This window comes from Mus caroli, unplaced genomic scaffold, assembly GCF_978045245.1.
Source record: "Mus caroli unplaced genomic scaffold, Mus_caroli_1 scaffold_7, whole genome shotgun sequence".
NCBI classification, from domain to species: Eukaryota; Metazoa; Chordata; class Mammalia; order Rodentia; family Muridae; genus Mus; species Mus caroli.
Genome location: NW_028227262.1, coordinates 109,887,776 through 109,914,897, shown reverse-complemented (window position 1 = coordinate 109,914,897; position 27,122 = coordinate 109,887,776). Strand labels below are relative to the sequence as shown.

General features: G+C 39.2%; 1 protein-coding gene and 1 long non-coding RNA gene across 11 annotated transcripts in view; both read right to left on the bottom strand.

Moving 5' to 3' along the window:
- Braf (B-Raf proto-oncogene, serine/threonine kinase) overlaps window positions 1-27,122 on the bottom strand; it is a 124,631-nt gene that overhangs the window by 96,997 nt on the left and 512 nt on the right. The gene's annotated exons all lie outside the window — the stretch shown is intronic.
- LOC147004008 (uncharacterized) lies at window positions 842-27,122 on the bottom strand. The gene is made up of 3 exons (XR_015047651.1): window positions 24,705-27,122; window positions 1,731-1,789; window positions 842-1,626 (listed from the first exon to the last, which is right to left on the bottom strand). It is a non-coding gene; the product is annotated as an uncharacterized LOC147004008 (long non-coding RNA).

The following is a 27,122-nucleotide window of genomic DNA, read 5'->3' as shown; positions in this document are numbered from 1 at the left end:
GTCCTGGAACTCACTATGTAGACCAGGTTGTCCTTGAACTCAGAGATGTGTGGCATGCACTACTATATCCCAGCCTTAAATTGCTTCTGATAGGCATTTAAATAACAACAATGAGGAAAGTAACTAATAAAGTGTGTGTGTAAAGTGAGTCCTTCATTATTTCCCACAACTATACCTGTACAAGATTATTAATGGACTCTAAGAAAGCAGGGCTTTTAAGAGCTACACCTTGGGGGCTGGAGAGATGGCTCAGTGGTTAAGAGTACTGACTGATCTTCCAGAGGTCCTGAGTTCAAATCCCAGAAACCACATGGTGATTCACAACCATCTGTAATGAGATCCAATGCCCTCTTCTGGTGTGTCTGAAGACAGCTACAGTGTATTCTTATACATATATATGACTTATTTGTAGGATACATTATTTAAAAAGAAAAAAAAATTACATATACCATGGACCAAGAATACAAAATGTCTGTGCCTCAATGATTTGAGCTCACAGTAAGGTACAGGTATAGTGTCTTAATCAAGAACACTACAAGATAGTTACTTCAAGTAATATAGATATACATAAAAATGTTAGGATGTACCAAGCAAACAGGAAGAATGTGGGGTGGGGGAAGGAGAGGAGACCAAAAGATTAATACATCTGGAAAAGATAAAGTGTTTTTGTTGTTGTTTTTGCTTTTTCTAAACAGGACTTCATTATGTAGCCCTGACTAGCTAGAACTTGTTATGTAAACCATGCCAGCCTCAAAACTCAGAGATCTGCTAGCCTCTGCATTCTGAGTGCTGAGATCACAGACGCATGCCATCATGACTGGCTAGAACTAAATAGTTACTATTTTACTATCATTATTTACATTTGTTTATTTATTATTTTGGGGGGAAATCAGAGGACAAATTTCCAGAGTCTGTTTTCTCTTTCAGGACCCAGAGATTGAACTCAGGTTGTCAGGCTTGGCAGCAAGTGACTTGGCCCAATAAGCCACCTCACTGCCCCAGAACTAAACTTTAAAGAATAAATACGAAGTTAATGGGGCTGGCCAGACAGCTCAAAGGGTAAAGGCTCTTGCTGTGAAAGTCTGGGGACCTGAGTTCAATCTCTGGGACCAACAGAAAGGTGGAAAGAGGGAACTAATTCTACAACATTGTCGTCTGACTTCCACATGCATATCATGGCTTGACCCCACACACAGTAATGTGCCGACAGACACAACATCATTTTTTAAAGTTAATAAATTCAGAAGTCTGATATGGTGGCATAGGCCTCCAATCCCAGACCTCTCAAGACTGAGGCAGAAATCATAAGCTCGAAGTCAGACTAGGCTATAAAGTAAAACCTTGCCTCAAAAATAGATGGATGATAGACGTCAAGAAAAAAATTTGAGTTCAACGTTTAAGGTTCTTCATAGAGACTGTAAGCAGCACTTTGAAGTGGGTAACTCTTGCCATGAAAGAGTGCCGGTGCATGGCACACTCTGACTCCTGTAGCAGCTCCAATTCATGACAATCAAACATTTCCAAATGCCTCCCTGTGGGGCAGAACCACCTTAGGAAACACTGAATTAAAGACTGAGGGCTGGCAGAAGAGGATGGTGGTGACCTGTTCCTTAGTAAGAATAAATGCTGAAAATAACAGAAAAGAAATTAAGTCAGCTGAGTAGACTGAAAATAAGTATCAAATCATTAAACAAGTCTCTATCTAAAGTCACATTCACGAGAAGCCTCACCTATCTCTTCCTTGGGTGGACTCATCATCCTTCTGAATAAATGCCTTGGCCCAAAACCACTGGAAGCACAAGAAAGTTATTTCAAAAGACTCTGCACGTAAAGTCACTCTTTGCAAAACTTTGATGACTTGGATTTAATCTCTGGAACCCACATTGTGGAAGGAGAAACCATATTTGCTAGTCAAGTAATCCTTTTGACCTTCAAGTATGTGTCAATGTGTCATAGCATGTGATCTCTCTCTCTCTCTCTCTCTCTCTCTCTCTCTCTCTCTCTCTCTCTCTCACACACACACACACACACACCTTTTCTTCTCTTTAATTTGGGGCTGGTGGGATGGCTTGGCAGTTAGGAGCACTTAGTGCTTTTCCAGGACTTGTTTGGTTCCCAGTGCCACACTAGGGGACTCACAACTGCCTGTACTTTTCTGTTAACTGGACACAAGCTAGAGCTAGAGTCATTCTGGAAGAGGAACCTCAACTGCGAAAACACTCCTGCCATACTGGCATACGGGCAAGCCTATAGTATATATTCTTGATTGATGTGGGAGGGCCCAGTTCACTGTGGTACTGCCCCTCCTGGGTTGGCAGTCCTGAATATTATAACAAAGCAAGCTGAGCAAGCCAGTAAGCAGTGCTCCTGCACTACCTCTGCATCATAATGTGCCTGCCTTCTGGCAAATTAGTGCACATGTGCATTCTCTGTATTTGTGTCTCTGTCTGTCTGTCTGTCTCGAATGCACACACATATGCACATAAAAATATGCCTTGGGGGAAAATCTATACTAAAAATCATCATAAAGAGTTGAAAGAAAGGTGAAGTCTCAGAGGTTACTTTTAAAGCCCACTGAACAGTCAAGAAATATAAAGTTGGAGAATACAGGAGGAGGAACATTTCTGTGAGTTTAAGGCCAGGCTGGTCTACATACCGAGTTCCAGGACAGACAGACAGACCAATATAGTGACACTCAATCTTGAGAGAGAGAGAGAGAGAGAGACAGACAGACAGACAGACAGACAGACAGATTTCTCTAGTCTAAAATAAAGCTGTACAAGCTATAGATAGATCTGAAAGACTTCTCAGCTCTAACTGTTGGGTTTCAGACCCTGGAACAAAGGAACATACAGCTGAGGTGCATATCTTACACACCTGGCCTCCAGGTTCTCCAAGCATCTCAGTCTCCACCTGGAATATCATATCTACAACAATGATATTCCAGCCCAGGGACTGGGGCTGTCCTTCCACCACCTTGAGGCTTTTTTATATATAATCCGGACATTTTGGTCTTTCCACTTTTTCTCTTCTCTTTTCTCCTTCTGCATCAGCTTTCTCTCTTTCAAAATAAGTTAAAAATAGTGCAATAAAATATATCTAGTAACCCAAGAGTTAGTCAAAAATAGGATGCCTAATAGTGAAATGACTTACATCAACAGGTGATATGATCACCTCAGTATAATGGGTGATATAGAAAATTTCAATACTCATGATGATTAAGAAGAACTGCACAGCAGACTACAAATCAAGAAACAATCTAAAACTTCACATAGAATATCTGTAAGAAATTTACAGTAAGTCACTAAGAATACAATTTTTAAAAATATTTATTTTACATGTATGAGTATTTTGCCTGCATGTACAGACATGTGCACCACATGCGTGCCTGATGTGATGGAGCCCCTGGAACTGGAGTTACAGACAGTTGTGAGCTGCCACATGGGTACTGGGAAGTGAACCCAAGTCCTCTAGAAGAGCAACCAGCACTCTTAATCACTGAGCCATCATCTCTCCAGCCCAAAGATACATTCCTAAGAAAAGAAAAATAAAGATGACATCATTTATGACTATATATGGAAGGCCCTAGCTAATGTATTAGAATAATAATAACTACATAAAACAACCATTACTTGTACATGTAAATGTTATTTTTAAATCCTGGCAATGTAATAGTGAACTTGAAAAATACTAAGCACTGTATCAGAACTAGATATAAAATCCAAGCACTAGGCACTCAACAGCTTCTTCCATACAACTTTATTTTTTAATTTTTATTCATTCATTCATAATCTATTTTTATGTATTATCTCAAGACTGGAGATGACTCTGTGATTAACAACACTTGCTGCTCTTCAGAGGAAGTGACTTTAGTTCTCAGCACCCACTAAGGACCCACTGCTCAAAACTGCCTATAACTCTAAGTCCAGGAGATCTGACACATATTCTCACAGCCTTGGGTATCTGCACACACATAACAAACTCACATAAACACACACATACAAATGATAATAAAAATAAATATTTAAAGCATCTCATTCACAACAGCACAAAAGGTTACAAGAATAAAAACTACACCCTCATCCAAACTGAAGAGCACTGGATAGAAAGGTAAAACCTATTAAGGAAAAAACCAAACACCTAAGTAAGTAAAGATAAAGACCATGTTCATGAGTTGTGAAACTGAATTTTAGTTATAAATCAACCTATATGAACATATAAAATTACAATCAAAATCCTTGTGATGGCTTGAATAGGTATGGCCCTCGTAGACTCATGTATTTGAATACTTGGCTGATAGAGAGTGGTACTCGACAGGAGAGATGGCTCAGCAGTTAAGAGCACCAACTGCTTTTCCAGAGGTCCTGAGTTCAATTCCCAGCAACCACATGGTGGCTCACAACCATCTGTAATGAGAATCTGATGACCTCTTCTGATGTGTCTGAAGACAGCAACAGTGTACTTATATACATAAAATAAATAAATAGATCTTAAAAAAACAAAACAAAACAAAACAAAGAGAGTGGTACTATTAGGGGGTGTGGCCTTGTTGGAGGAAGTGTGTTACAGTGGGCGTGGGCTTTGAGGTCTCCTAGGCTCCTACACCCCATGTGACACAGTCTCCTGCTGCCTGCAGATCAAGATGTAGAACTCTCAGTTCCTCCAGCACCATATCTGCCTGCCTCCCACCATGATGATAATGGACTGAACCTCTGAAACTGTAAGCCAGCCCCAATTAAATGTTTTCCTTTATAAGAGTTGCCTTGGTCATGGTGTCTCTTCACAGTATTAAAATCTAAAACAATCCCAAAAGAACTTGTGTAGATCTTCACAACTTAATTCTAATGGTCTCATGAAGAGTAAATTAGTATAGGTTTGCACAAAATCAACAAAGAGGCTGGTATTAGCAAAAACCAAGACACTAGATAAAAAAAAATAGTAATGTGGACATGACACTATTAAGAGACAAACAGAATCTGGTATATACTCAAGGGTGCTTTACAAATCAATGAGAACAAAATCATATGCATATGCAAACATGGTGTTAGGATAATTACATGTCCCCAGACAGCTTCATATCTTCACAAGACTGCATAATTTAAAAAAAAACATAATTTTTATAAACTTAAATTCATCAGATGCAACATAGTAACATAATGTAACACTAGGGAGCAAATTTTCTAAAGAAACAAAAAAGAATTCTAAATAAAAAGACAAATAAGTTATATTGTGTCCACAATAAACCATTCCTTCAAAATAAAATTTTGAAACAGATTATCTCAACCTAAGATGTCCACAAATAATAAAAGAAAAAAATCCAAAGGCTAACAAACACACAAAACCAAATCTGACCTTAAAAGTAATCAGAGGTGGAAATAAAAAGGAGATCGTTAAGTTTATAAAAATGTTAGTTTAAATAACTATAAAACAAACCCTCTGTAAGCAGTTAAACTGGCCTTGACAATCTTGCTTCCCATGAGTTGATTACTATCACACACTGTTCTGACAATTTGTTTCTTATAATTCTATTACCTATATTTGCATTCCTAAACAACATCATTAATTCCATCTTGTTTTGGTAAGTGTGTGTGTGATATTCCCGAGAGAGGTGTGCACATGTGGTGCAGGTAAGCATCTGAAGTGCACATGTGGTGCAGGTGCATCCGCAGTGCTCAGAGTTCCAGGTGGCATTCGCCTAAGGCTCTGCCTCCCATCTTGCCATCATCAGGATTGCAAACCCACACCACCATATCTTCTAATATCTGACTAATGTATTTGTGAGATTCATACATACTAATACAAGAGATGACTAAGAGTTGTATATCTTTTTGTTTTAATTTTTTGTTTGAGATTAAAATACAATTACATCTCCCTTCTTCCCTTTCCTCTCTTCAATACCTCTCAGGTACCCCAACACATCTATTCTCTTTCAAATCCATGGCCTTTTTTCCTGTTTTGTACTAGCTTTATATTCTGTAATTAAATATATAATATAGCACTAAGTAAATACATAAATATGTATTTATTCTACTAATGAGTGTCTGAATTTTTGTATTTGGTGGTTAACAGCAATCAACTTTCTTTGTTGGTAGTGGTGGTGGTTTTGGTTTTTGAGACAAGATTTCTCTGTGTAGCCCTGGCTGTCCTGGAGCTGACTCTGTAGACCAGCTGGCCTCGAACTCAGAGCTATACCTGCCTCTGTTTCTCAAACGCTGGTATTAAAAGTGTGCACCACCACCACCTGACCTCAATATGCCTGTTTTTTTTTTATTTTAAAATTTATGTTATGTATATGAGTACACCATTGCTCTCTTCAGTCACACTGGAAGAGGGCATCGGATCCCATTACAGATGGTTGTGAGCCACCATGTGGTCTCTGGGAATTGAACTCAGGACCTCTGGAAGAGCAGTTGGTGCTCTTAACCGCGGAGCCATCTCTCCAGCCCCTCAATAGGCCTTCTTAAATATATGCTTTCATTTCTCTAAGGCAGCAGTTGTCAACCTGTGTGGGTCACAATACCTTTGGGAGTCACCTACCAGATATTTATATTAAATAGTAGCAAAATTAGTTATGAAATGGCAACACAATAACTTTGTGGTTGGAGGGCACCACCACATGAGGACCTATATTAAAGGCTTGTATTGGAAGGCTTGAGAACCAGTGCTCTAGGGAAAAGATTGAAGCACAAAGCAGGATTCAGGGGTTGAGAGCAGGATCAGCATCAACTGGGAACTTAAAAAGCAAATTATCAGTTTCCACCCAAGTCCTCTTTAATCAGAAACTGTAGGAGTGGAGTCCAACAATTTCAATTCTTATGCACATTCAAGCTTGAAAACAGCTGGAGTAAGATAACTGTCTACAGGAAGTATTGCTTGTTGTAGGTCACCTAAGTTAGTTTTCCAATGAACACTATCACTAGAAATCAAAGAAACTCCTACTTCTCCATATTATCACCAATATCTGATACTGTCAGATGTCCTCATTTCTACAAATCTAATCTATATAAAATAGTCTTATTGTTTTAATTTTCCTGATTGTTCCTGAAGTAAAAAAAACATTCCTAATGTTTACTGGTCATGTCCTATCCTTCTATCTTATCTACCTACCTACCTATCTACCTACCTACTACATATTCTTTTGATTTTTGTTTTTTAGCTGTGAAAAGATGTAAAGACCACTTTTAATTTTTTGTGTATATAGTGTGTGTGTGTGTGTGTGTGTGTGTGTGAGTGGTATGTGCTTGTACATTGGAGTGGAGGCCAGAGCTCAAGCTGTGTGTCTTCTATTGCTCTCCACCTTATGTTTTTGACAGTCTCTCACTGAATCTACAGCTCTCAGTTTCAGATACACTAGATAGCCCCAAGCTCCTGGGATCCACCTATCTCCCCCACCCTCAAACACTGGTGTGACTGAACTAAACTCACTCAGGACCTCACACTTGAACGGCAAGCACTTTCCCCACTGAACATCTCCCCAGGCACTTTTTTCTTTTCTCTGTTTTTGATTAATTCAGAGTGGGGATTAGGGGGTGTCTTATTATCCCAATAAATCTCGACCTTCCACGGGCTGGGATTACAGTTTGCATCATTCCTCTTGGCCACATTTATAGTAAAATTTTTATAGTGATTTTCCTCAATAACATTACTTTATTTTCTAGTCAAGATAATAGTAAGTAATAATTAGAATTAGGATAGCTAATTTGCTACTCATTGGTAAACATTTTCATTAGCCTTTTAAATTGTTGAACAAGAGTGGCTAAAGAGATGGATCAGCAGTTAAGAGTGGTTAAAAATAAAATAAAATAAAATAAAATATAATTAAATAAAATAGTGGTTAAAGTCTTCCTTTGAGAGAACCTAGTTTCGATTCCCAGCACCCAAATGGCAGCTCACAACCACGTTCTACACAGGTTCTAGGCCATCCAGGGCTATAAAGCATGACTCTGCCTCAAAACCAGAAAACAATACAACAAACAGCTGAGCAAGAAACTCACCCCTTAAGCCCTCTCCAAATGAAGGTAAGAGCACTTGATTTCCTCCCCAGCTCTGATGACATCCAGAAGCATTTGGGCCACTGAGCAGCAGACAACACTCTCTAACAGACACAAATTGGCTGACAAGTTGTAGGATACCCTGAGTCCTGCTGAGTGTTTCCTTGAAGAGTCTCTCTAGTCTACACATTCTCAAATGATGGAAGAACTTAGAAAATTTGCTCAACAATCTCCTTGTAAGTCTGTTTACAAGTCTACAGGCATACCTCCCAGCTTCATAAAGACTGTCCAGGAGCACAAAAACACAGTAAATAAGTTTCTTTCCTTATGCATAATTATATAGCTACTTAGAAAAAACCTAGTAAGTCAGCATACAAAGTAATGGCTTTCATTGAGCCAGGGTCTGGCCTCCAACTCCCCAGGCAGTTAATCCTTCTAAGTTTTTGTTTGTTCTTGTTTTAAGAATTAAGGACTGAGCACAAGGCATCACACAGGTTAAGAAAAGCACTGTACCACTGAGCATTTATATTCCCAGTCTTTTCTACTATGGCATTTTCACATAGTTCCAACTCGCTAGCTTCCGCCACTACTCTTCCCTGTGCCCCGATCTCCTATGGCTGAGTCTTTTTTATTTTTTATTTTTATTTATTTTTTATTCTTTATTTTTAAAACCACATTTACTAGCTCACATAAATATTTTGAGAACAAATATATCTAACTTCCCTTTCTGATTCCTCAACATAATTTGTCATAGGTTTTAATAAATAAACTACAATAAATATCTAAGAGAAAAATAAATTTTAAAAACATGAAAAAAGTAAACAGTGAGATGTGACATCAACAGGGGCTTTTTTTTTTTTTTTTAAAGTTGAGCCACTGATTTGCAACTGTTACCAAAATCAACTTTGTTCATAAAAACAAGATTTGTAATTTGATCCTGATTTGTTTGGATAACAGCTGATTTTTACATTAAAAAATTACGAAGCCTCAACTACAGGACAAATAAAACATTTAGACTTGAGCTTACACTTTAAAAATTCTACCAACATTAACAAAGAAACAATGATGCCATATTAATTTACATTAGTACCATGGTCCAAGATCCATTTTCCATTACACTTCTGGCTGCTGCACAGCAGGGGCTTTCTAGTGGGAGTTAGCATAGAGTCTGTTCTTGATGAAGGCAATACTGGACAGATGTTGCCTGATGTCTGGGTAATGTTGAATGTGACAAAACCAGCGAGACACATTAAGATATTTCTCCTTTTCTTGAACTGTCAGGTCAACCAGAAGATGGCATCAGATCCCATTACAGATGGTTACGAGCCACCATGTGGTTGCTGGGAATTGAACTCAGGACCTCTGGAAGAACAGTCAATGCTCTTAACCACTGAGCCATCTCTCCAGGCCACACATTCCTGATTTTTAGGTTTGAAATAAAAGCATCTAATACTATAAAGCGGTGGAGGCCGTAGTACAGCAGGATGTCCGCCAGGGTGATGCTATGTCCTGCAAGGTAGACTTTATCTTCCAGATCGGAGTTAAGGTCCTTCAGCAGAGTCTGGGTGTCTTCTTTACTGGCGTGTCCATCTACTCGAGTGACCCTGAACTCTAACCACTGCTGAACCATTGCCTTTTCTTCTGCAGTGCTCCCCAGCAAGTGCTCCTTACTGGCTTGCTTGACTTAGACGGGTCACGATGGTACTCAATCCCATTAGACTCGGGCCATTTCCTCAACTGAAGCTCCTTTCTCTGTGATAACTCCAGCGTGTGTCAAGTTGATACAAAACCAGCCAGTACACCTGCTGAGCCATCTCCTTAGAGTACACAACTGTCCCAGCAAGTCAGCACCCCTACATAAGCATATAAAGTCCATCCACAACCTTTTCTGCATACTATTTGCCTTTTGTATTCATCTTCCCTTCTCTCTTCATAAGCCTCTCAGCTATTCTACAGGCTACACTTTAAAATCCATGTCCATAAGGTCCTTTAGAGCCTCATCCCTCTCTCCCCAAGATCAGCTGACTGTGAGGAACATTCAGCAGTAGATTCTCTTCCCTTTCAATAACAAATCTGTAGTCCAAATAATACTCCATGAAAGATTTATTTTAAGCAGAATTACTCTACTTCTAGTCCTCCTTGTGTTAAAAATATTAGCAAAGCCTACAGAAAATAGCTGGGCAGTGATCCCAGCACTTGGGAGGCAGAGGCAGGAGAACCTCTGAGTTTCAAGCCAGCCTTGAAACAGAGTGAGTTCCAAAACAACCGGGACTACACAGAGAGACCCTGTCTCGAAAGTCCAAACCGAACCGAACCAAACCAAACGACAAAGTAAATCGATCACAGGAGAGCTCAGCATGTTCAGAACTCTAAAGTTATTGTAAGGTTTGTGCCAGACTAAAACACAGGAAGAAGAACAAAGACAGACGGGACTGTGATTATTTAGATCAGGAAAGTTTGGGGAGTGAAGGTGAATACATTTTGTTTAATTTGTAAACAACAGGGTGTTACCATGTTACTAAATTCCTTAAGCTTTAATAGCTAAAGCTTAAGGCTGACCAGAAAATAGGTATAATGGATCAAAAAATAGAAGTAAACTATGGGCAAAACAAAAATAAAAGGGTCTTACGAGAAAAATAATCAGGGCTTAAACTAGAGTGATTGAGATGAATAAAATAGAAGCATCATGGCAGATGGTAAGTCAAAGGATTTGGGTGCTTACTCTATAGTGAAATCAGGACCACAGAACAGAGATCCTACTATGCAGCATCCAGCGTAAATTCTAGTAAGTGATAAGTTTGCCAGGACACAGGGAGATTCAACTTAAAGGCAAAGATAACTGGGTTTAGAACTGAATTGCTGACTTTGTGATGTTAGTGAAACACTCAAATAACTAAGAGCAAGAAATTCAGAAAATGCAGGCAGATACTCATTACAGTGCACAGGTAGCCTGATGGTTAAAAGAACAAAGTGGTTAGAAACAGAGACTGTCAAGAAGTAAGGTCTAAGTGAGTACTCTGTAAGCGCAGGTTTTAAGTAATCAGAAACAGATGTCAAAAGCAGCAAGAGAGGCCATGCCTGGCATGTACGGCATCTTCAGTTCCGTGGTTATTTAAAAAAAAAAAAAGGACCAGAGTAAAGTCAAGCAGAGGTATTTTTAGTTTGGAGTTGGGGTGACCTGGATACATATACACATGAAGGCAAAGTACAAGTTACTAGTGTCAAGGCATATCTAAAGATTTGCTTGCGTGCCTACCTACTAAATAATGAGAGTACAAAAATAAGAAATTAGTAGAGAAAGATTGTTCTGTGATATTCTAGAAGACTAAATTAGTAGAACTGGAGACATAAATTAAAGAAAGCATACTTGTGTTCCATATTTGGAGGTATCTTTGTCAACAGTACAAATATTTAACAAAGAAACTGTCTTACTATTAATTCACTTGATACAAATGCTATGGAAAACCCCTGATACTCCCTCCTCCTCTGATCTTCACTTGGGCAGACACCACACTATTCCCTTTCCTCCCCATCTTCTGTGGTGCCAGGACTGAGCCCATGCTAGGCTTCACCACCCTTCCAGTTCTTACGTTTGTTTGTTTCATGGTTTGTTTGGCCCTACAAAAGGACAAGATCTCCAATGCACAGTTCAACTTTGACTAGAGGTAGTCACTCTGGAAAACCTGCTATTTCTCCCAAATAAAAGTCTTAGAACACTGCCTTTATTTGTATATCTCCATTAAGGGTCGTTAGTGCTTTATGCAATTATCACTGATGCATGCTCCTCTTTGCTCTTGCCTCCACCTTGCACCTCAGACATTTTACTTTAATTATGTACTTCATAATTTCAAAGGGCTGATGATTTGTTGAACTACATTTGTACTCCTGATATTTACCAATTCTAAATTGACAATTGCTTGCTCATAGTTGCTTCGATTTAAAATGTTTTCATTATGTTTATTTATTGTCTGTGTGTAGATGGACTCGTATGCTGCCATGCCATGGATGTGGAGGTCAGAGGCCACAGTGAAGAGTCTGTTTTCTTCCTCCACTCAATTCAGGCTCCATACCAAGTGCCTGTGCTTGCTGAGCCACTGCCCTGGCCCCAGAGTTGCTTTAAAGGACGTCTTTCTGTTCTTTGACTGCTTTCAGGATTTCTCCTTGTTTTACTATATGATCTATCTGGGTATAGACTTGTTTTTTTTCTTATACTGTTAAAAATTCAGTGCATTTCTTACATTTGTCAGCTGGTTTTTACTAGAGCTAGAAAATTTTCACTCAGAACCCACTCTTCAAATATTAACTTTGCAATATTTTACTCTGGAACACTGACTGAATGTTAGACTCCAACCCACCTCCCAATCTTCTTATCTTTTTATGCTCTCTTCAGCATTTTCAATCTTTTTGACTGTAGGCTTAATTTGATATATTTCTTCAGCTTTATCTTCTAAGCAACCACTTCTTCACCCAAAAATAATCTGTTAAGCTTCTCATGTATTTGATACATGATAGTTTTCATCTCCAGAATTTCTATTTTTTTCTAAAAATATATGAAGCCATTTTTATAGTTTATCTTCATTTTAAAATGAATCAGCAATTGTTTTAAATTTAGTAACTGCCATATTCGCTGGCATTTGAATTCATGCTTTTTCATTAGTGTTTTTTCTTTTCAGAGTTTACTTTGAGGGAGTCAGGTGTGGTGGTGCACACTTCTAACCCTAGCATTCGGGAGGCAAAGGGAGATGGGCATCTTGAGTTCAAGTTCAGCCTGGTCTACACAGCATGTTCCAGAACACCCAGGGCTACACAGTGAACACTGTCTTGTTTTGTTTTAATTACCTTTAGGTATATATTCAAGGAGAATTACATAAATCTTAAATTATACTGTAATAAGACCTTTTTTGACTCAGAATATGTGTTTTCTTACGTGCAATTTTGCTTAATTTTTTTTAAACTGTTCTTGGTTACTTTTAACAATGTATTAGCTGCTCCACTTGCTGCTCCTGCAGAGAGGTTTCTAATTTAGTTTCCAATATCCACCACCCACATGGGTAGGAGAAGGTCACTGTGTATATAACTTCAGTCCCAGGGGATCTGATATAGGCTTCTGGCCTCTGTAAGCACTCATATACACATGGTATACATCACATGTATCACATTTCAGACCCACAAACATATACAGAAGATTAAAAATAAATAATAAGTAAATTTACAAAGAAAAATTATTAGTAACAATTCCCTAGTAAGGGCGGGCCTTTCTCCACAGGTGACTTCCCTTTTCTTCCACCAAGCCTTGGAAGAGTATTATCTGTGAAACTAGGAACTAGGATAAAGAGCTTCTGAGCTACAGGACCACTGCATGCAAATACACACACGTGCACGTACGCGTGCATGCATACACACACACACACACACACACACACACACACACACACACACCAAACAACAAAAACTGCTCTAAAAGTCAATATGAAGGAAAAACCAATAGTCACAATTAGATTTTTTTTTTTTTTTTTTTTTTTTTTACTTTCCTTTTGATTCCTCTGTTCTAGTCAACCTTCTCTAGAGTCTTACATTTCTGAAATGTGGGACAAAGTAGATAATTTAGTTCTACTTCAAAGGCAAACCTAATGATGGAATCCTCAGGGTCCTACCTAAAAGAAACTGTCTTTGACTCTCACTTAATATAAGCTTTAGGTGTTGACTTTTGTACTCTTCAATTTATGAAGTCCACTGACACCAAAGCTAAAACATGCACACTGCCTATTCTACTGCAAGAGCAATTTGGGAGGAAAGAACTTTGTTCACACATTATAGCTCATCACCAGGGGAAACAAAGTAGGAACTCCGAGCAGGAACCTGGAGACAGGAACTAAAGAAGAGGCCATGAAGGAATGCTGCTTACTTGCTTGTTTCTCCTGGCTTGCTCAGTTTATTTTGTTATATACCCCAGGACCACCTGTCCAGGGATGATACTACCTACAGTGGGCTGCGCCCTCCCACATCAAACATCAATCAAGAAAATGCCCCCCCCCCCAGACTTACCTATAAGTCAATCCGAGGAGAGCATTCTCTCACTTGAGTAGCTTATGTCAAGCTGACAATAACTAACCAGCACACTGCCCTTAAGACAAAAGTGATTCCATTTACTTATTGGGGGGTGGAAGGGGTGCTTTTTCCTAGATTTTGGCAGAGCAAATTTCTTGCTATCTTTTCAGATCCTCATATTTTTCCTTCTTTTTCTTTTCTTTTAAAATAACATTCCTACCAAGGTGGTAGCACATGCTTGTAACCCCAGCACTCAAAAGGAAGAATGTAAGATATAGATATAGATATAGATATAGATATAGATATAGATATAGATATAGATATAGATATAGATATAGATAGATATAGCTACATAGTAGGTTTAGGGCAAGCTTGGCCTACAAGAGACAGAGCCTAAAACAAACAAAGCCCACTCCATCATTATAAAAACAGAAACCAATCTCTGCTGTAAATCCTATTTCAAAGATAATTTAGCTGGATACAATTTTAAGAGCTAGTAGTATCTACTATGAACTACAGCAACCATACATTTTTAAGAAGATATGTCAAGAATGGGCAGGTGACTATGATAAATGAGAGTTGCTTGTGCTTATACAAAGAATCACTGAGGTTGTTGACACAACTTCAGACTGCCATGGAAACCATTTCAGTCACAAATACTGTGTAAGTGATACTGTCATCAATTCTGAGACTTTCTAAAGTGGAAAGAACTCCTTCGTATGTGTGCATAGGCCCCTCAGGCATCACTCACACTTCTTCTCTGATACAGAGTCACTCATGTCCTGGAGATTGCCAAGTAGGTCAGGCTAGCTGACCAGTGAGTCTCTGGGATCCACCTTTCTCTGCCTCCTCAGTTCTGGGACTGAATGCAAGCAACCACACCTGGCTTTTACAAAAAGATTTATTTTTAAATATGTATATATGTTGGATGTGTATGTACATGAGTGAAGGTACCTTGGAGGCCAGAAGAGGGTGCCAAATCCCCTGGACCTAGAGTTATAGGTGGTTATAAGCTGCTTGGACATGATTGCTGGTAAGTGAGCTAGGGTCCTTTGAAAAAGTATGTGTGTGTGTTCACATGTATGGGTTTAAATTCTTTTTTGGGGGGATCAAACTTAGGTTCTTGGGTCCTCAACTGACTAAAATATTCTATCAACCCAAGGGACCTTTTTGTTTTGAGAAAGGGGACTGCTGGATAATCCAGAATGGGTAGGAAACTTACTTTGTAAACAGCCTAGGTTGGTACAAAATTTAATATTCTCCTAACTAACTTTTCTCATGCTGCTAAGATTACAGGTATGTGCCACACACCAGGCTTAGAATGGTAAAGAGCACTTAATAAAAGCTGAACTTCTTACAACACAAAACTCCAATCATTACAGAAGAATTTAAGAGCTGCATAAATCAACACAATTCAGAACAAACTGGCAAACTACAGTTAAAGACAGAACTTTGGAGAAGAAGACTAGTACACCCCAGATTAGTGCTAACTCAGCATTGGGATCAGGTAAATACTTGGTGCACAAGCCTAGTATCCTGAGTTAAACCCCTGGAGCCCACATAAAGGCATAAGGAATTAACTCCATAAAGTTGTCCTCTGACCTTTACAGCCACACAGTGGAACATACACACACACACACACACACACACACACACACACACACACACACAGAGAGAGAGAGAGAGAGAGAGAGAGAGAGAGAGAGAGAGTTTAAAGATCTAAAAATAAAACTGCAACGAAATAAAATGCTCTCACACAGCACTGATGGAACAGCTACTCATTACATGAGACTGTTTAATCTGAAAATGACATGAATTTAGTGCATCAGTGCTGTCAGGCGAACTGAATGAAGAGATGGAGCAGCAGCTTACCACTGGGCAACAAAGCACACTTTCAACATTATAGAAAGTCTGACAGTGACTGACAAGTGTTAGTCTAGAGGAAGATGATAAGTGAAAACAAAAATACAAACAAACTTGCAATATGGTGAATAAAATGATACAGGATGCTGTCTGTCACCTAATTGGGCAGGCTTAGGAAGGGATTAAGGATACTTCCTACAATAGATGGTAGGTCACTGAAGCATGGAGGTTTGGAGGGCAGAGAGGGGAGAGGTGGGATTCATGTTTTGGGCAATAAGAAAAGTGTAAACAAAACCAAGTACAATTTGAAGTGTAAAAAAGTACACGGAAGGGAGCTAGAGAGATGGCTCAGTGGTTAAGAGCACTGGCTGCTCTTCTAGAGGTTCTGAGTTCAATTCCCAGTGAGTACTTGGTGGCTCACAACCATCTGTAATGGGATCTGGTGCCCTGTTCTGTTGTGTCTAAAGACAGCTACAGTGTACTCATATACATAGGATAAATAAATAATTTTTTAAAAATACAGGGAACTGCTTCACTGCACAGCATAAAAGACAAACTGCAATGATAAGGATGCTGCTCTACATAAAATATAGGATTTCTTTTTTTCTTTTCTTCTCCTTTTTTAAATTTTCTTTTTTCATTTTTGAGACAGAGTCTCTCTCTATGTAGTCCTGACTGTCCTGGAACTCACTACATAGTCCAGGCTAACCTTAAACTCAAAGAAATCCACCTGCATCTACTTCCTGAATACTGAATTAAAGGCATACGTTACCACTCCCAGAAGAGAAATTTCCGTAAAAAGAAAAATCAGTCACCATATCTCTCACAATTTTGCTTAAAGCCATGACAGAAGAGTTATAGATACCTCATGCAGTAATAATTCATGTTTTATTTGAGTCAAAATGAGAGTGACTCATACCGAGCCTTTAAACTGGCTTGTCAAGTTACATTTAACTGTGCAGATGCGACAGCAAAGGTTAGGAAGCCCACAGTGCTGCCTAGCTTCTCCTAGGCTAACACTGCGCACCAACTTTACTATCTGTTGTACTCCCTTCTCTCCTGGGCTGTGCTGAATTGTAACACTCACTTCTCTCCTGAAACATCAGGATCCTCTGGGATGAAACTTTCTACTCTGAGATGAAGACCTGACACGAGCCAAACAGACCCTGAGCAGATTCAGCTATCACCAGCACTGCCTGCAGCATTTACTGTCCCAGGCTCTGAGACACTGTTTTATCATAGAGGAGCGTATTGAAGCCATCCTTCCTCCTTATACACTAACCCTGTTTTCTTTTTGCCTTTACAGAAACACTGCTTCAGCACTTCTTATCCTTCTGGAAATAGTTGGTGTTTTGCTCTAATATTTCCTTTCTAGCCTCTTACAACTTTATGATTTTCATCACCAAACAAGATTTATTTTTGCTTGAGGCTAAATGGGAACACATGCATACAATTCCAACACCTATAATATTAAGAAAGATGATTATGAATCTGAGTCAATTTGAACCATAGAACAATTCTTTCTCTCAAAAACCTTTAAAAATTAATTAGATGGAAGTGCACTCCTTTGATCCCAGCACTCAGGAGGCAGAGACAGGCAGGATTTAAGGCCAGCCTCATCTACAAATTGAGTTCCAGGACAAACACAACAAAAACCAAAAACAAACAAAAATAATTAATTAAAATTAAAAACATAATTTCTTGATTCTGTTTTCCCTCACTTGTCCCAATCTAGTTCCTGATCTCTTAACCAATTTTGTGAGAGTTATTTGATTTACAGTTCTGAATGATGGAGGGTTCAAATGGCATAGAACCAGAGTACAGGTATTGTCCTCTGTTTGTGTCACAACTGCTGTAATACACAAAAGGAATGCACTGAGGTCTATTTCCTAGTTTTTTAACAATAATATGTAATTCAACCAGTTATTAAAGTGGTCTATATTTCCATAGCCAGGGCTACACACAGAAACCCTATCTCAAAAACAAAACAAATATCCTTCATTCTATTTCATGCTCCCTCCCTTTTGCTGGGACTGGAATGATAGCTATTATACCTTCATTCCAAGCCATGTTAAAAATAAGTTTTCTATCAGCCTAAATTCTCAAATGAACATTTTTGAGATAGGGTTCCTATGTGTAGCCCAGGCTACCCTTGAACTCACAGAGATCTGCTTGCAGCTACCTCCCAAGTACTAGAATTAATTAAAAGAATGAGCCATCAATACCCAGCTAGAACGGAAGCTATTTATATGTGCCACATCTAGAAATGGTACACATCAGTTGTGTCCATATCCTACTAACTGGAACCCAATTCTTTGATCACACCTACTGTCTTAGTTAGGGTTTTACTGATGTCAACAGACAGCATGACCAAGGCACCTCTTATAAGAACAGTTAATTGGAGCTGGCTTACAGGCTCAGAGGTTCAGTCCATTATCATCAAAGTGGGAACATGGCAGCATCCAGGCAGGCATGGTTCAGCAGGAGTCGAGAGTTCTACATCTTCATCTGAAGCCTGCTAAGAGAATACTCACTTCCAGGAAGCTAGGTCTTAGACCCATACCCACAGTGACACACCTACTCCAACAAGGCTACACCTCCTAATAGTACCACTTCCTGAGCCAAGCATATACAAACCATCACACCTACCTAACTACAAAGTAGAAATGCTAACTTGCTGTGTATGAAAAAGAAAATAAAATATGGCTATCATGAACAGTATTTGCCCTAGGGCCTCATTTCAACTCCAGAGTCACAAATCCAATTACTTATACAAAATCTTTGACAACATTTGCTATCTGCCTCTAACTTAGCATCCCACACAATGAATTCCTGACCTGGGTCTTCTCTTTCCCATTGACATCTCTCTCTCCTTTTCCCCCCAGCATTTTACATTCAGTATATCAACAAACCCAAGGGCTTATGATGTGGCTCAGTAGTGCAATTTCTGCTAGAATATGTGAAGCCTTGGGTTAATCACCACCACTGTTATTGGGGGCAGGGTAAAACACATCAGATTTGAGCTACTTTCAAACCATTCAAAATCTGACCCCTTTATCTGCTCTCCTGATACTACTCTGTCCCCCATAGTTCTCTTACCTCGTCTCTTAGTCTATTCTCTGTACTGTAACTAAAGCATCCTATCAAGATGTGAGAAGAACTGGGCCTTGGTTGGCAAAGTACTTGCCCAGTTTAGACAGCCAATACTGTCCATAATGAAAGCGCCCTGTAATAGAGAGGATTCCTGACACTTGCTGGCTAGACAGTCTAGCCAAATGACTAAGTTCCAGATTCACTAAGAGACCTTCTCTCAAAAAAATAAGGTGGACAGAATTGAGGAAGACAGCTGACATCAACCTCCAGCTTCCACATGCATACATGAACACACATGTGTGCACACACATACAAATGTACATGCACATATGAACAAATAAACACACAAACCTGTTCCATCAGGTCACTTAGCTCTGGCTACTGAAACTTAAATAGGGCTTTCCTTTTCCTTTAAAATGTTAAAACTCCTTTACAACAGTCTTTGGCCATGTCCCAAGCCCTCTGGAATTTCATCTCCCACTGGCTTTCAATTCTTTTGAGTTATTCCAGTAACTCTGACCTCTTACTACTTCTTAAATAAGCAAGGTACATTCTTCACACAAGTGTGTTAGTTCTACAGGAATGCACTCTCATTCTTTCTCCCAACTCTTGTTCGAATGCCACCTTCTACAACTGAGGTCTGCCTTGCTCTCCCTTGTATTAAACCTCAGCCCACCTTCCCAGGCCTACTCTGCTTTCCTTGACATTTTCCACTGAACTTATTATCTTCAAACATACTATATAACTTCCTCTTTGAAGCCAGGCATGATGGTGCATGTCTTTAGCTCCAGTACTCAAGAGGCTGAGACATGACTATCTTAAGTTCAAGGACAGCTTGGGTTCAGAGCACACATTCTTAAAATAGCCTTAATTACATAGTGAGACTCTAAACAGTTTTAAAAAGAGGGTCTGGGGTGTCAGCTCAGTGGTTAAGAATTTTTGTTGCTCTTTTGTGTCTTGCAGAGACATAGGTTTGATTCCCAGCACCCACACAGAAGCTCAGAATCATCCGTAACTCTAGTCCCAAGGGATCCAACACATCTTCTGATCCCTATTAACCATCAGGCACATACAGTGTGCACATACATACATGCAGGCAAAACACTCATGTACATAAAATACATCAAAAAATAATTTTTAAAGAAATACTTTTGTTTCTTGGACAGGTTTTTGGCTTTGCTTCATTTTGTTTTTTGAAACAGTCTCATGTAGAACCAGCTGGTTTCAAACTGCCTAGAGTTGCCAAGGATAGAAGGATAGCCTTCAACACCTGATCCTCTTCCTTCCGCCTCCTGAGCATCAGAACTGACTACAGGTGTGCGCTACCACAGCCAGACTACAAATCTCCTTTTTGTCTACTTATGAGCTTATTTGTTGTCCCACAAATCCCAACGTGTACCTCTCTGTCAGAAAATAAACTACATAAAGGGGACAGAGTTTTGTTTTGAAATACATTCCTAAATTCAAAAAATATTACCTGACATATTGTAGGCTCTCAAGTATTTGCTGAATATAAGAATTTTTTTCTATGAAATAACTCAATGCAAGTCAGCAATGAAGTTTTGGGTGCCAGCAAAGCTTAATAGTCATCAAAGTTTTTAAAATGCCAAAGCACAGTCAGTTTATCACCCATAAAAACATAGCTAGACCTTGTACTATCGCATTAATCCTCTTATCCTTGAATTGTTTATCCAGTAAGTCAATAATATGTTGCCACTTTGTGTTTCTTGGATTCAAAGGTAGTTTCAAGACAACATTAACAGAATGTAGTCAGCACTCAGTTTTAGATCAATCCTAAGGACTGTCAAAATTTCATAACTAGAGCCTAAGTTGTCTATTGCTGGATTTCATTTAAAACAAACATATACAACAAAGATTTCTGAAAGAAACATCTTAACTATATGTACCTTTTGTCTTGCAAATCAGCAGAAAAATACTAGTGACAGTTTTACATATTTATTATCTCGCTTTATTCCCACGGCAGTCTTCTAAGCCACACTTGGACTAACAGAAGTGCAGCGCACAGCATACGGAGGCGTGGGGGAAGATCAAGAGGTGCCAGCAAAAAGCTTGCTGTGAGTGAATTATGTATTCATATAAAGACTGTTGCAATTGTGTAACTTTCTGCTAATATGAGAAGCCATGTGTAGGAAGACTGTATGGATGAAATATAGGCAATCACATAAAAACTAAGAGAAATGGATACTTCCAACAGCTTAGAATAGCCCTGTGTAAGGCCTCCTGAATTCTCTGAATTATAATCTGTTCCCTACCAGATGAGCTCTGGAAGGAGTTTATATGCTGGGGGAATGAGAATGTGGGTACAGCTCATGGCAGATTGTGCCTTTGACATACAGAGCCCAGGGTTCCCTGCCTCCTCACTCCTCTAGTTCCCTACCCCTTCACCCCACAGAGAAACAAAAGCTGAAACCAATTAGTTACTTGGAAGTAATTAAAATAGTATTTTTGTTTTGCTTTGTTTGAAGCAGGGTCTCTCTATATAGCCCTGGCTGTTCTGCAACTTACTGTGTAGACCAGGATGGCCTTAAACTTACGGAGATCTACCTGCCCCAACTCCTGAGGACTGAGATTGAAGGTGTGCACCATCATCATACCCAGCAAGATAGTACTTTTAACACCACCAGAAAAGTTATAAAAACAACCATGTGGCCTTCATAGAAAATAGGATACTTTAAAAATGAATATTAAATTCCTTATACATTATCAACATCTGTACTATCAAGAACTCATTAAAGTAACTCCGGGGCTGGGGAGTGGGCTCAACAAGAGGTAAAATTCTTTTTGCCAATCACGAAGACCTGAGTTTGGATTCCTAGCATCTGCCAACGCTGGAAGGCAGAGACAAAAGGATCCCAAGGGCCCGCTGGTCAGCCAGTATAGCACTGGAGTTACTGGAAAACCATCATACTATGGTACATCTTTCCCAGAAGTGCTGTCAATAACTAGCTGCATAGTAAGAATGAAAATGAGGGGCAGTGGTGGCGCACGCCTTTAATCCCAGCACTTGGGAGGCAGAGGCAGGTGAATTTCTGAGTTCGAGGCCAGAGTGAGTTTCAGGACAGCCAGGGCTAACACACAGAAACCCTGTCTCGAAAAAAAAAAAAAAGAATGAAAATGAGGTTTCATTTGATATTACTGAGCTTTCAGAAGAAATAAAGCTAACAGAGCTCAGAACAATTTTTACATTCTGTATAAGGGCACTCGCAGGGCCCAGGAAGGAAGTAAAATTACTTGGCATCAATTTCTTGATACTACATAGTCAATAGTCTTGATATTGGAAGTAACAACAATTATTTACTTACTTACTCACTAAAGATCAAGAGAAAGCCAGGCTGTGGTAATACACGCCTTTAATCCCAGCATTTGGGAAGCAGAGGCAGGAGGAGCTCTGAGTTTGAGGCCAGCCAGAGCTACACAGAGAATCCATGTCTCAAAATAAGTATACAAATAAATAAATAAATAAAAATAAATAAAGATCAAGAGAAAACACAGAAAGCAAGATAACAATAGAGGGAGAAAGAAATAACTGCCTAAAGTTAGGTATAGACTGTCAAGTTGCTTACGACTACCATGGCTCATTAAGTATGCTAGCAAATTGGTTAGTAAAGACTGAAAAAAACAAAAAACAAAAAACCATTCCTTGCCTTCGAGAATGTCAATGCATCTACAAAATGTTTAAAGAAGCAATGTGGGAGCCACCAAGGATGCATGCACACTAACATGAAGTGATCTCTAGCACTATGGTAAAGAAAGCACAGCATGACCTCAAAAACTAGAAAAAGCTTCCCCACAGGCCCACTTCTTCTGAATTCCGAAGTTCTGTAACTATCTATAACTGGGGCTTTCCAGAAGAATCAGCCTAGGTGAACTGGGCTGCAAACAATTTAACTTCTGAGGAAGGCAAAATCTAGCAAGAGCTGCTGACAAAAAGGCTTATCCTAACAGGAATCCAGGAATAGGAGCAAACAAGATTTCTAAAACGAAGGGGATTATGGCAAGTAGTTCACGAAGTACTCACTTAAATCAATATTAAGTTGTCAACGAAACAAAACGCATTTCTGCAGCTCTAAAGGAGAAAACACGTTTATGATTGGAGATAAAGGGGAAAGAGGAATGAGCAGGCGCTCTCTCCATTGTGTGACTTGGTAGGTAACAAGCCTTAGAAAACACCAAAGCACAGTGAAAGCAACACGACTTTCTTCTTTGTCACTGAGAACAGGGCTTTTCAGCTGCTATTAGACTATTTGTCCTGATCGGTAAAATGGTGGAGAGAAAAACAAGCAGAGTCTGATTGCTCTCGTCTGCTGTACTACTGTAATTTTTCTGGCCTCCAAACACAATTAAATCAAATCTGCAATTACATTTAAGACATTCCATAATCCAAGAATCTAGTCCAACATTCCTTTTGGTCGACTTAAAATAGATTGCCAGCATATATAAGCAACTGATACAAGATAACTTTTTTTTTCTAAATAAAAGGGTGAATGGATGGGAGGTGTTAAGTCAGGAAAAAGAAATGGGTTCAGAAAGGGAGGAACACAGCCATGCTGAAGACAGCCACTTCATAGCTTCCCCCTCCAAAGGAAATCTTTGCATATACCTAGACAACTATGAATAGCAACAGCTAAAACTTACTGTGCATACACACACCTTTCTACCTTTGTGAGAATACCACTTTTCAGAGGTATGATGCAATCTAACCTGGCAGGGTTCACAAAGATGTATTTTAATACAGTGGGCCTCATTATAAAGTAGATCCCATCCTAGAATATTCCCTAGCCAATGCATTATTATAATTATACAGCTTAGCCAAGACTGGCTAAGAGATCTTGAAAACAAAAAATAATACAATTGCAATTGCATTACAGTTTTAAGAAACTCTCTTCTCTAAAAACACAGCATGAAAGGAACAGGTAATAAATATCACACCTTTGTATCACACATTTTAAATAATACATATATTTATTATTAACCATCTGGTAATATTATACCATGTGCCATGCCATACCATATAGTCACAAAAAAGTATCATCAAGGAAATATAAATGGTCAGAATTACATGCTTAACAGTAAGATTATAAGATACTGAATAAACATTTAGTAAACTCTTGTTATTTATCAGAATATTTTATTTTGGAAACCTATATAGTAATACAAAAATAGGCCATGAAATCTGTTCATTCTCGAACATAATTTTACATACAAATGTCTACATTCTATGTCGAAGATGCTTGATAACAGCAACTAAAAATAATAATAACCTAATGTCCAAAAAAGTTATCAGTTAAATGATACGTTATGTAGGGACACATAAGTTTTGCTGTACTATTGTTTCAAAAGTTACAAGTCTCTATATAAAATGTATTACACAAGCACTAGTTGTAACACATGCAAATATTTATAGCAATTATATATTATGGTCACTTTTTGTACTTTTTCCCCCTAATTTTTCAATAATGGATATGTTTTCCTTTGTAATTACTTTTTGATACAGCTGAAATTTCTCTTTGACAAACTTTTTTAAACCCAGGTAAGATAAAAATGTATAATAAAATGTCATTACACACATTCACAGTTTTTCATCTTTCCATCTACTTTAGTAATTAAAGATATTCCTTTAAGCTCATATAAAAAGACAATTAATTAAAAGACCACAGGATACTTCAATTTCCTCTGAGTTGATGTTACCTTTAAACTTGTTGGGTATAGGGCACATGCTAGTAATTCCAGCCTTAAGAAGTGGCAGAAGGATCAGAAGTTTTAACTACAGCCTCAGCCACACAGAGTTTCTGACAAGCCTGGGCTCCACCATACTACTTCTCGGAAGAATTTCTTTTGTTATGTATATTTGTCATATTTTCTCTTTTTATAGCATCAAACATTAAACCCTGGGAAGGGGGCAATGGGAAACATCTGCTTTTAACTAAATAAATGAAGAATACAGTTTCAGGAGATACAAACATGCCTTCAGTTATTGGTGATTTAATTTAACTTCATCTAGCCTAGAGGTCCTCAGGCAGTGTGGTCCATGGGGATTGCCTAGAAAGTGTCAAACAGAAAGTAACAACCCTAATACCACTTCAGAAAGAAGGCGGGAGGGAGGGGCCAAGGTAAGGGACCCACCCCAGTGCTCTAGCTCTCCCAAGTAAATAACAAAATCTTCCAAACAGAAATGCCAACTGTTCTAATAACCCTGAAGCAAAGTTCTCAAGTCAGTGTCATATCCCAGAATTATCCTTGTCTAACTCCATCCATTAACCTGCCCATACTTCGATCCTGGTCCTCACTCATCTATACAGTTCAAGACAACCAAGCATGCGCCGCAGAGTAAAACCTAGAGACACCTGTGCCTAGTAAGACAAAGGCATATCCGATTCCTGGAGAAAATAGACGGCAGATGTGACCCCTAGCATTTCTCCATTAAAAACAATGTATCCTAAAAATAAATTTCCATGTCAACGGAACAAAGTTGTTTATAAATAAGATGGAATGTGGAGGTGTGGGGAAGACAAGAGGAAGCGTCAGCAAGTGAAGTACCAAAAGCCAGGAAACAAGACGGAATGAATGGTAACTAGGGATAAGGGAGCTAGGAAATGGATGAGGGAAGAGTGTTATCCTTAGACTAGAAGAAGCAGCCGAGGGAAATAAAGGAATGCAAATGGAAACTGACCTGAGCATGAATTCAAATGGAACGCTGGAATTATTTCAAATTAAGAAATAAGAAAAAAATGTGAGAAATGTAGGGTGGCTCAAATGATGGTGCTGAACACATTCTGGGTAGAGATGGTATCAAAAGATGGAAAGCAAACATTATTGCGAACAGACTGCTAACGATAGATGGAGAGTGGAGGATGAACGTCCCAAGTAAATATAATGAAGCAGGAAAAAGAACACTGCAGAGATAAGGAGGTAGTTCGAGAATTGGGAAACTTAAGTAGCAAGCTTATCTTTAAACAAAATTTATCTTCAAGTAAAATCAACAGAAACAAGTCACTCTCGACAACTGTTTGTAAAATATAGTATTCTAGCCAATTGTTTGTAAGATATGGTATTGTTCATGCGATACAGTACCCAAATGATAAATGTAGTAAGTTTTACATACAGAGAAAAGAGAATAAATTAGGTAATCTGAAAATGTAATAAGTTGAATGATGCAAGGACAGACTACCAAAAGCCAAGTACTAAAGACAGGTAAACACGAAAGAGGAAAAAGATGAGACGAAAATGGGAGCGAGCCAGATCAATTAAACCCATTAAAAACAAGCAAGCAAGCAAGCAAACAAACAAACAAACCCACGAAGGATATCAACTGAGGTGTGAATGTGCACTGAAAGACTAACCCAAACTGCCAGTAGTGCAAGGGCGCAAAGGGCCAAGTGAAACCTGATGGAATCTTGACAGCTTTGGGGTTCAGGGAGTGAGTAGCTTGCAAAGTGTCCAAAAGGATTTGTGAAGATAACAACGGATTACAAGGTGACGGTGCAGTGGAATGAAGTAGAGGCACTCAAGGGGACTAGGGCAAGAGAAGAGCAAAAATGCTCTTCCGTGGAAACTAAGGTTAGAAGCAAGTAGGTACAGTTGGGAAATGAGCGGGGTGGTGGATGAGGATAGAGGTTACGGGTCAGCAAGAGAGCACTGACAAACAGTATTATTCGGGGATCAGAGACCAGGATGGGAAAAGCTTCGGAACAGTAAAATTTGGGGCTGAAAAAGTAAAGACTACACCAAAAATCATCCCCTGGGCAAAAACCGGTCAAAAGAAAAAGCCCCCAAACAAGTAGCAAAGTGGGAAGGGGACAAGGGCCTGCAAAGGGAAGATAGTGAGGAGAGTGGAAAGATGCGCTCCGTCATCCCCAGGACCAGGGAGTAATCACACACGGCGGTTCCTAGGGCTAGGGGACCGAGGGGTACTGCCCTGGCCACTAAGCTCCATCCTCGACGCCGTCCCTGCCGGCTAGCAAAAAGGAAAACATCTCAGGGATGCAGGGCTGGAAGCCTCAGCCAGGCGTGACCTTCTCCACCAACCCTGAGTTTCGCCCCCTCTGAAAAGGCTCCAGCTCTGCCCCCACTGCCCCAACCCCATCTGGGTGGGGGCCGGGGAACCCC